Below are 9,685 nucleotides of genomic sequence, written 5' to 3'. Positions count from 1 at the left end.
GCCTGTGACCATTCACTGGAAAAGGCGTGTGCTCGTCGGGGAAGGCCCTTGGCCACCGTCCTGGGTTGAATGCTGTCCCGCGAGGAGACGTGTTCCTGGCTCCTGTCAATGTGACTTTGCTCAGAAATGGGGTCTTTGCGAATTGAGTCAAGTTCAAGTGAGGTCATGGTGCGTGGTGACTGATGTCCTTGTAAGAAGAGCAAAATGTGGGCGCCCAGACATGCACAGAGGGAAGGTGACCGTGTGCAAGAGACACGGGGCAGCAGGCCACGTGCAGGGGGAGGCAGAGACTCAAGTGATGCATCCACAAGCCAGGAGCGCCGAGGGTTTTGTTGGAAACCGTCAGAAGCCAGGAAGAGGCATGGACGAGGCTGACAGAGACAGACAGACTCCCTTCTGGGCCTCCCAGCAGGAACCAACTCTGCCGATATCTTCATTCTCTTCATTCAGCCCTCTGGCCTCAGCTGTGAGAGAATCAATGTCTGATTTTAAACCACCCAGCCCGAGGCTGCTGCAATAAGTTTGTGGAAAATAGAATCAAAAGATAATTTTTACAAAGTTATATATTTGAAAGTTACAGAGAGAGAAGGAGAGATACAGAGATCCTGCACGTGCTGGTTCACTCCCCAAGTGCCCGCAATGGCTGGGGCTGAGCCAGGCCAAAGCCAGGGCCCAGGAGCTGCTTCTGGGTCTCCCACATGGGTGGCAGGGGCCCAGGGACTTGGGCCAGCTTCTGCTTTCCCAGGTGCATTGGCAGGGAGCTGGATTGGAAGTAGAGCAGCTGGGACTTGAGCAAGCACCCATATAGGATGCAGACAGCGCTGCAGGCAGCAGTGTAACCCACAGCGCCAAAGGTAAGGTTATTTTGGAGCAAAACATTTTAAAATTCATGCATATGAGGAAAATGCCTGCTATACAAAACTGCATGGGTTTCAAATTTTTGCACCAAAATGAACTTATCTTTGAATCCCATTTTCCTTTTTTTAAAGATTTATTTATTTATTTGAAAGTCAGAGTTACATAGAGAGGAAGAAGCGACAGAGAGAGAGAGAGAGAAAAAGGTCCTCCATCTACTGGTTCACTTCCCAGTTGGCCGCAACAGCCGGAGCTGCACTGATCCAAAGCCAAGTGCCAGGAGCTTCTTCCCAGTCTCCCACACGGGGGGCAGGGCCCAAGCACTTGGGCCATCTTCTACTGCTTTCCCAGGCCACAGCAGAGAGCTGGAACGGAAGTGGAGCAGCTGGGACTTGCCCCGGCGCCCATATGGGATGACGGCACTACAGGTGGTGGCTTTACCCGCTGCACCACAGTGCTGGCCCCCCATTTTCTACAAACTTAAAAGACATTTATTTTATCTGAAAGGCAGAATGACAGAGGGAGAGACAGAGATCTTCCATCTGCTGTTTCACTCCCCAAATGCCTTCAACAGCTGGGGTGGAGTCAGGCTGAAGCCAGGGGCCAGGAACTCCATTAGGATCTCCCACTGGGTTGTAGGGGCCCAAGTACTCTGGCCATCACCTGCTGCTTCCCAGGCCCATTAGCAGGGAGCTAGATAAAAATGCAGAGTCTAAACCTCTGGCATTATGTCCTGTGATGCCAGGGCCCTGGGCAGTCTGGGCCTTGTTGAGAGGGCTTCAAAATGGAGGCTCTGCCCTAGGTTGGCAGGGGGTGGGTTGGGCTCCAGGAGAGGTGTGGGTGGAGAAAAAGACTGGAAGGGGCAGCGAGCAGGTGCGACCATGGAGGTCAGCCGGGCTGTTGGCCTCAGGGACAAGGTGCTGAGATTCTCCAAGCATCCTCAAGAGGGCGCCTGGGCTCTAGAAAGCACTGTTGAGCCCTAACCTGAGCCCCACCTGGGAGGTGGCGGCAGCACCGTGGGCTCCCAGTGCCAGTCTCCCAAGCACGTGGCGGTGGCGGGTCCTGCTCAGCTGGGAGGAGCGGCAGGGGAAGGCGCCGTTTACCGCCCACAGCCCTGCAGGTGGCCGGGCGCTGCACCACTGTCAGAGGATGCTCATGAGTCAGGGAGAACCAGGTGTCCCTAGCAGTCCAGGAAGCCGCCCAGACGGTTTGCAGGAGGGTGTCCCCTCACAGCCATGGAGCAGGCCCCCAAGACGGCTGATGCAGGATCCCCACCCCCCGCAAGTCTCCTCACGGGAGGGCTTTGCCCATTTCCTTGAACACCCCATCTGCTGCTGTAGCCCCTGAGCCCATCACATACCCTGCTGGAATCCCTGCGTGTAGGCCTGTCCCCCAGCTCGGGGCTTCCAAAGAGAAAGGCAGGGAGAGTGGGCGATGGGAAGACTGCCGCCCTCAGAGCCAGACAAGAGGTGCCCGCCTGGGGCCCTGTGCCTTATGGTCCTGTTCTGCCTTCCTCTCTGGGTGAGGACGCTGAGGGTTGTGGCAGTGTGTCCATCCGACCCCCTCATAGACCACGCCCTGGTCCTGGGCCCCTAACGCCATGTGCAGGCATCTTTCCCAGGCATACCTCCTCCAGGGCAGCTGCACCTGCTTACGCTGCACGGCAGGGCAGTGGCAAATCCAGGGCAGCACTGGCCTGGGGCCCTGTCCACCCGCACTGCCCAGGAACGCTGAGGAGTCTGGGAACTGGAAACTTAAACCAAGCCTTTCAGGTCATAACACAGTTCTATTTGTCAGTACTGCAGCACAGAATAGATTTGAAGTTTGCTTTTTATAACTTTAAAAGTCTCGCTCCCCTCCTTCCTGCTTTTTCTATTTTATAGTTTACTTATTTATTTCTGTCTCTGAAAGGCATAGTGACGGAGAGACACAGAGGAATCTATCTGCTGGTTCACTCCTTATCCACCTGAGACTCAGGAAATTTCTGGAAGTCCAGGAAGCCCCAGGCTGGCAAAGATGGAGGCTGAGGGGCAGGAAAGGGCATCTGCCCCAAGTAAGACTTCAGCGAGCACTCTGGGACCGACACGGGGTGGCAGGGGCGGACACGGCGTGGGGGCACCCACACCCGGCCAGCGGGCGCGGAGGGCAGCTTCCGGAGTACTGGAGCAGAGCCCCAGGCACCAGCCTGGAGCGCTCGGGTGCAGCCGGCCCTGCGGCCACGGGGTGGAGCTCGAGAACCAGAGAAGCCTGAGCCCTGGCAACTGAGCTGGGGACCAGGAGGAAGGGTGCTGCCTCCCACTCGCAGGTCCCCTCCCCAACAGGACCGTTCGCCCCAACGCCCCGTAGACAGCAGGCCTCGGGCACCCCAATCCTTGACGGCCTACTTCACTCCCCCACCCAACAGGAGTAGGGTATGTCCCGGATGACCGCTTAAACAGGACTTGGAGCAGGTCTCTTGGCTCCGTCGGCTGCGTGGAATGCCACATCTCACACTGGAATCCCACCTTCTCAGCTGATCCGGCTCGCTGCTAATACTCACCCTGGGAAGCAGAGAGGATGGCTCGAGTACTCGGGTTCCTGACGCTCGGGTGAGATATCCAGAGGGATCTCCAGGCTCCTGGCTGGGGCCTGGCTCAGCCCTGGCTGTTTGTGGGTATTGGGGGGGGGGGTGAACCAGGGATGGGAGAGCTCTCTGTGTCTCTGTCGTTCTCTCTCTGTCACTCTGCCTTCCAAATAATTAGTGCCCAATCCAAGTCCTGGTTATTCTGCTCCTGACCCAGCTTGCTGCTAATGCGCGCCCTGGAAGGCAACAACAGGTGATGGCTCAAGTGCTTGGGAACCTGCAACACAGGTGGGAGGCCAGGATGGAGTTCTGACTCCTTGCTTCTGCCTGGCCCAGCATTTAGGGAGTGAAACAGTAGCTGGAAGATCTTTCATCTCCGTTTCTTTGCCCTACAAATAAAGTGAAAAAAAATTAACTTCAAAAAAGTTTTTGTTTTTACATTTAACATACATATGTGTGTGGACCTTAAAATGTATATAGTGCTTATAGCAACAAAAAATGGTTCTTTGCTCTATTCTTCCCCAACCTGTCCCTCATCCCAAACTCTTCCATCTGTTTTTCTTTTTTTCTGGTGTTTACATTCCTATATAGTAAACACAAGGCTTCTGCTGCTATGGACATAGCTTGTTTATCAGGGTTTTTTTTAGAGTTTTTTTTTTAAATTTATTTTTATTTATTTATTTATTTGACAGGCAGAGTGGACAGTGAGAGAGAGAGAGACAGAGAGAAAGGTCTTCCTTTGCCATTGGTCCACCCTCCAATGGCCGCCGCGGCACCGGCCTGTTTATCAGTTTTACACGCCGTGACGAAAGCTGGGTTCGTGCTCTGACCACCATGTACATTCACTTCCTCTGCACTTCCTTCTCATATAATTATGTTACGGTTTCTAGTTCAATTCACACTCATTGTTTACCTTATAATGACTATGTATGAAATCCACTTCTTTTTTTCTTTTATTTCTGTCGGTTCATTCCCCAAATGCTTACAAGAGCTGGGACTGGGCCAGGCAGAAACCAGAGCTGGGAAATCAAACCAGGTGTCCCGTGCGAGCGGCAGGAACCCAGCTCCTTGCGCCCTCACTGGCTACCCGCTAGGGTCCGCATTAGCAGGAAGCTGGCGGCAGGAGGCGGGCTGGGACATGGCGGTCTCTGAACGCTGGCCCCTGAAATTCACCTCTGAGTCCAGTGCACAGTTGTCTCCACGATGCAGTAAGCAGCACTTGTGCATAGGGAGATGGGGACGGCGTCAAACCTGGAAAAGAGGGAAAAGAGGCCAGGCAATGGGTCAGGCCAGCCTCGGTGAGCGCCGCCGCTTAAGCCAGGCGGGAGCTGGTTCCGCGCCCTCCATGGGGGGATGATCTTTGATGGAGTGAGCTGAGGGGGATAAGGGCAGCCCAGTGTCACCACACTTCTGCCTGAGCTCAGCCTGACTGGTTTCTGCAGCCCAGAAATCACTGGGAGAATTTGAGGCAACCGCAGGACCCTCGCTAGGAGAGACCCAGGCCCGCAGCACGTTCTGTTCATGCCCCTGATTCTGGCTCTTTACCGGACGAGGCCAGGTGAGGCCATACCCCTCCGTGCATGTTGTTGGAAATTCTCTCCGTCCACTGCTTCCTCTCTGTCATTTGTGGTAAAGGGGCAGCGAGGAGGACCGGGGGCTGTCTCCTCGCCCTCTGAACTCTACACCTGCACCTAGTACAGAGCCTTCCGCCCCTCCCTCGGGATCACTCCGCAACCGGAAGAACCAGCAGGTGCCCAATGTAGACCTGAGAACACTAAGGGCTTTTGGTGTTTCCACATCCTCACATCCTCGGAGCAAGGGAGGAGGAGTGATTTGCATCTCAGGGGGAGGGACATTAGCGGAACACTTGACACGCCCTTGACCTGTCCGGGACGTGGGTAACCCACACACCGTCCCTCCAACAGGTTGGAGAGAATCAATGCCAATTACGAAATTAGCCCCGTGGCCTCATGGCTTCCAGTCGCGAGGAGAACTGAGGGTCTGACCTCTTCTCCCTCCAAGGGAATTAACTCAGACACAGCTGTTCTGAGTTCCGTGGGCCAAGTGTCTTAAGAAGCCTTGAAAAAGACTTCCAATATTGAAAAGGAAGCACAATTGGCTGGCACCATGGCTCACTAGGCTAATCCTCCGCCTTGCGGCGCCGGCACCCCGGGTTCTAGTCCCGGTCGGGGCGCCGGATTCTGTCCCGGTTGCCCCTCTTCCAGGCCAGCTCTCTGCTGTGGCCAGGGAGTGCAGTGGAGGATGGCCCAAGTGCTTGGGCCCTGCACCTCATGGGAGACCAGGATAAGTACCTGGCTCCTGGCTCCTGCCATCGGATCAGCGTGGTGCGCCGGCCGCAGCGCGCGGCCGTGGCGGCCATTGGAGGGCGAACCAACCACAAAAAGGAAGACCTTTCTCTCTGTCTCTCTCTCAACTGTTCACTCTGCCTGTCAAAATAAAAAATAAAAAAAAAAAGGAAGCACAACTAAATAACATCTTGTGTAAGGGTGTGTGAATACTGGGCTGTAATTTTTTAAACTGATGGAACAAGCATTTAGCCTAGGGCACGACGCCTGTATCCCATATCACAGTGCCTGGGCTTGGTATCTCCGACTCCTGGCCCCAGCTTCCTGCTCACACACACCCTGGGAGGCAGCGGTGAGGCTCAGGCGCTTGGGTCCCAGCCACCAACATGGGAGACCTGGATGGTGTTCCCAGCCACAGGTTGCAGCTTAGGGAGAGTGAACCAGACGTAGGATCTTTCTCTCTGTCTCTCTCTGCCCCCAAAATAAACTTCAGAAAACTTTTTGAACTTAAACAGGGAAATAGCATGTACATAGCTCAGGAGAATGGTGAACCCTGGAGGGGATCCAGGCACCCAGCTAGGGCAGGAGCCCAGAGATGCAGTTGCTGGCATTGTTCTGGTTGTCAGAGTGCTTCATTCACAGGCATTTAAAAACATATCTATTTATTTATGAAAAGTAGAGTTTCAGAGAGCAATACAGAGAAAAAGGTCTTCCATCCGCTGGTTCACTCTCCAAATGGCTGCAACCAAGAGCTTCATCTGGATCTCCCACGTGGGTACCGGGCCTAATCATTTGGGTCATCTTCCGATGCTTTCCCAGGCACATTAGCAGGGAGCTGGATCAGAAGTGGAGCAGCTGGGACTCGAACCTATGCCCATATGGGATGCTGGTGCCGCAGGCTGGGGCTTTAACCTGTTGTGCCACAACACCAGCCCCCATGGGCATTTTTTTTTAACATTATAGTTTATAGGGGTGGACAAGCTGCTGTGTGAGACTCGCATCCCGTATCACAGCACCTGATTCAATCCCATACTCTCCACTTCCAATCCAGCCTCCTGCCACTGCGCATCCTGGGAGGCAGCAGAAGATGGCTCAAGAGCTTGTGTCCCTGCCACCCAGTGCTGGGGCCATTCGGAGAGTGAACCAGCGGATGCAGGATCGATCTCTCTCTCTCTCTCTCTCTTTTCCCACCTTTCAAATAAAAATAAGTAAATAAAATTTATAAAGTATCCTGATCCTCTTAATGCATAAAAAGCACAGAAATAAAAAGCATAAAGAAGAAAGAATCGCTCTCATCCCTGCCCTCAAAGACGGTGATAACCGCTGCCTCCGGTCACCTCCTCCCGCCAAGGCCGTTGGTCCTTTCCCCTGCTGTGGTCACACTGATGTAAACTTTTTCTTTTTTGCCACATAAGTGCTCCCAGGCCCTATTAATGCCTTACAAACGTCAGCTAAATTGCAGCAAAGCACTGCCCGTCAGCCATTACTAGAACTGAGTCTGGGCCGGCGCTGTGGCTCACCAGGCTAATCCTCTGCCTTGTGGCGCCGGCACACCGGGTTCTAGTCCCGGTCCAGACACCGGATTCTGTCCGGTTGCCCCTCTTCCAGGCCAGCTCTCTGCTGTGGCCAGGGAGTGCAGTGGAGGATGGCCCAAGTGCTTGGGCCCTGCACCCCATGGGAGACCAGGAAAAGCACCTGGCTCCTGCCATCGGATCAGTGCGGTGCACCGGCCACAGCGCGCCGGCCGGGGCGGCCATTGGAGGGTGAACCAACGGCAAAGGAAGACCTTTCTCTCTGTCTCTCTCTCTCACTGTCCACTCTGCCTGTCAAAAACAAAACAACAACAACAACAAAAAAAACAAACAACAGAGTCTGTGGGGTGGCCAGAGATGAGCAAAGAGGCGTGGTTTCCGCCCAGGGTGCCGAGGGGGTGGGGGGAGGGCAGCAACGCCCAGTCCCGTGGGGCCCTGGAATTTGAGGCTGCACCCCCTGCTCTTGCTCACTCATGGAGAATGGAGAACGGGGGCCTTTACACTGTAGAACTGTATCCCAGTGTGGAGCACGTGTTTACTGCAGCCCTGGTGTGTCTGTTTGTTTTCCTCTTTAAGCATTTTATTTGAAAGGCAGATGGTGCTGGCGCTGTGGAGTCCAGGGTAAAACTGCCTGCGGCAGCGCCCACATCCCATATGGGCACCGGGTCTAGTCCTGGCTGCTCTGCTTCTGATCCAGCTCCTTGCTAATGTGCCTGGGAAAGCAGCAGCAGATGGCCTACGTGCTTGAGCCCCTGAACCCATGAGGTAGACCAAGGTGGAATTCAGGCTCCTGGCTTCGGTTTGATCCAGTCCTGGCCATTGTGGCTGTTTGGGGAGTGACTAGCAGGTGGATGATCCCCCCACTCTGTGTCCCTCTCTCTGTGTAACTGTGCCTTTCAAATAAATAAGCCTTTAAAATAATTGAAAATTAAAACATGGAGGAGGGGCCGGCACTGTGGTGTAGCGGGAAAGGCCGCTGTCTGCAGCACCGGCATCACATATGGGCGCCAGATTAAGTCCCAGCTGCTCTGCTTCCCATCCAGCTCTTTGCTATGGCCTGGGAAAGCAGTGGAAAATGGCCCAGGTCCTTGGGCCCCTGCACCTGCGTAGGGATCCAGGAAAAAGATCCTGGCTCCTGGTTTCAGATTGGCTCAGCTCCGGCTATTGAGGCCATTTGGAAGGTGAACCAACGGATTGAGGATATCTCTCTCTCTGCCTCTGCCTCTCTGTAACTCCACCTTTCAAATAAATAAATAAATCTAAAAAAAAAAAAAACATGGAGGATATTTGCATTTGATTAGGAATATTTTTATGATTTATCTTTCAATTTAAGAAGCAAATTTTAGAGTAATGTAAATAATAGAATCTAAAATTCACTTTTTATCAGGAAAAGAAAAAAACCACAAATGTTTGCATATATTGTAAGCACAAAGAATGCTATGGGGGGGCTGGCACTGTGGTGTAGCAGGTAAAGCTGCAGCCTGCAGTGTTGGCATTCCATATGGGTGCCGGTTCAAGCCCTAGCTGCTCCACTTCTTACCCAGCTCTCTGCTATGTCCTGGGAAAGCAGTGGAGGATGGCCCAAGTCCTTGGGCCCCTGCACCTGCATGGGAGACCTGGAGGAACTCCTAGCTCCTGGCTTCGGATCGGTGCAGCTCCAGCTGTTGTGCCATTTGGGAGTGAACCAATGGATGAAAGACCTCTTTCTCTCTCTCTCTCTTTCTCTCTCCCTCTGCCTCTCTGTAACTCTGCCTTTAAAATAAATCTTTTTTTCTTTCATTTTTTAAAAGATTTATTTTATTTATTTGAAAGACAGGGTTACACAGAGAGCAAAGGAGAGGCAGAGAGAGAGAGAGAGAGAGGTCTTCCATCCACTGGCTCACTCCCCAGATGACCACAATGGCCGGAGCTGTGCTGATCCAAAGCCAGGAGCAAGGAGCTTCTTCCAGAGCTTCCACATGGGTGCAGGGGCCCAAGGACTTGGGCCATCTTCTACTGCATTCCCAGGCCATAGCAGAGAGCTGGATTGGGAGAGGAGCATCCAGGATTAGAACCAGCGCCCTATGGGATGCCGGTGCCTCAGGCCAGGGCTTTAACCCGTTGTGCCACAGCGCCGGCCCCCCTCAAATAAATCTTTTTTTTTTTTAAAGAATGCTATAGAAGGATGCACACTAAACCCTACACATTGTGTGAAAAGGATAGAATAGGGTGGGGGTGAAATTATAATGTCTTTATGTCTTTTGCATTGTTTCACTGTCATGGATATGTATTATTCTTATAATAAAAAAATTCTTAACATTTTCTTTTTTTAAATTTTTTTTATTTTTATTTTTTGACAGGCAGAGTTAGACAGTGAGAGAGAGAGAGAGAGAGACAGAGAGAAAGGTCTTCCTTTTTCCATTGGTTTACCCCCCAAGTGGCCACTAAGG

The 9,685-nt window shown here is 53.0% G+C and overlaps 1 long non-coding RNA gene across 1 annotated transcript; it reads left to right on the top strand.

The window, feature by feature from the left end:
- Window positions 1-4,499: 4,499 nt before the first annotated feature.
- On the top strand, window positions 4,500-6,907 carry LOC149121146 (uncharacterized). The gene is made up of 3 exons (XR_016223952.1): window positions 4,500-4,626; window positions 4,861-4,976; window positions 6,776-6,907. It is a non-coding gene; the product is annotated as an uncharacterized LOC149121146 (long non-coding RNA).
- Window positions 6,908-9,685: the final 2,778 nt, after the last annotated feature.

Source organism: Oryctolagus cuniculus, chromosome 17, assembly GCF_051225735.1.
Source record: "Oryctolagus cuniculus isolate XC-2025 breed Fujian yellow rabbit chromosome 17, ASM5122573v1, whole genome shotgun sequence".
Classification (NCBI taxonomy): domain Eukaryota; kingdom Metazoa; phylum Chordata; class Mammalia; order Lagomorpha; family Leporidae; genus Oryctolagus; species Oryctolagus cuniculus.
This window is presented reverse-complemented; position numbering and strand designations above follow the sequence as displayed.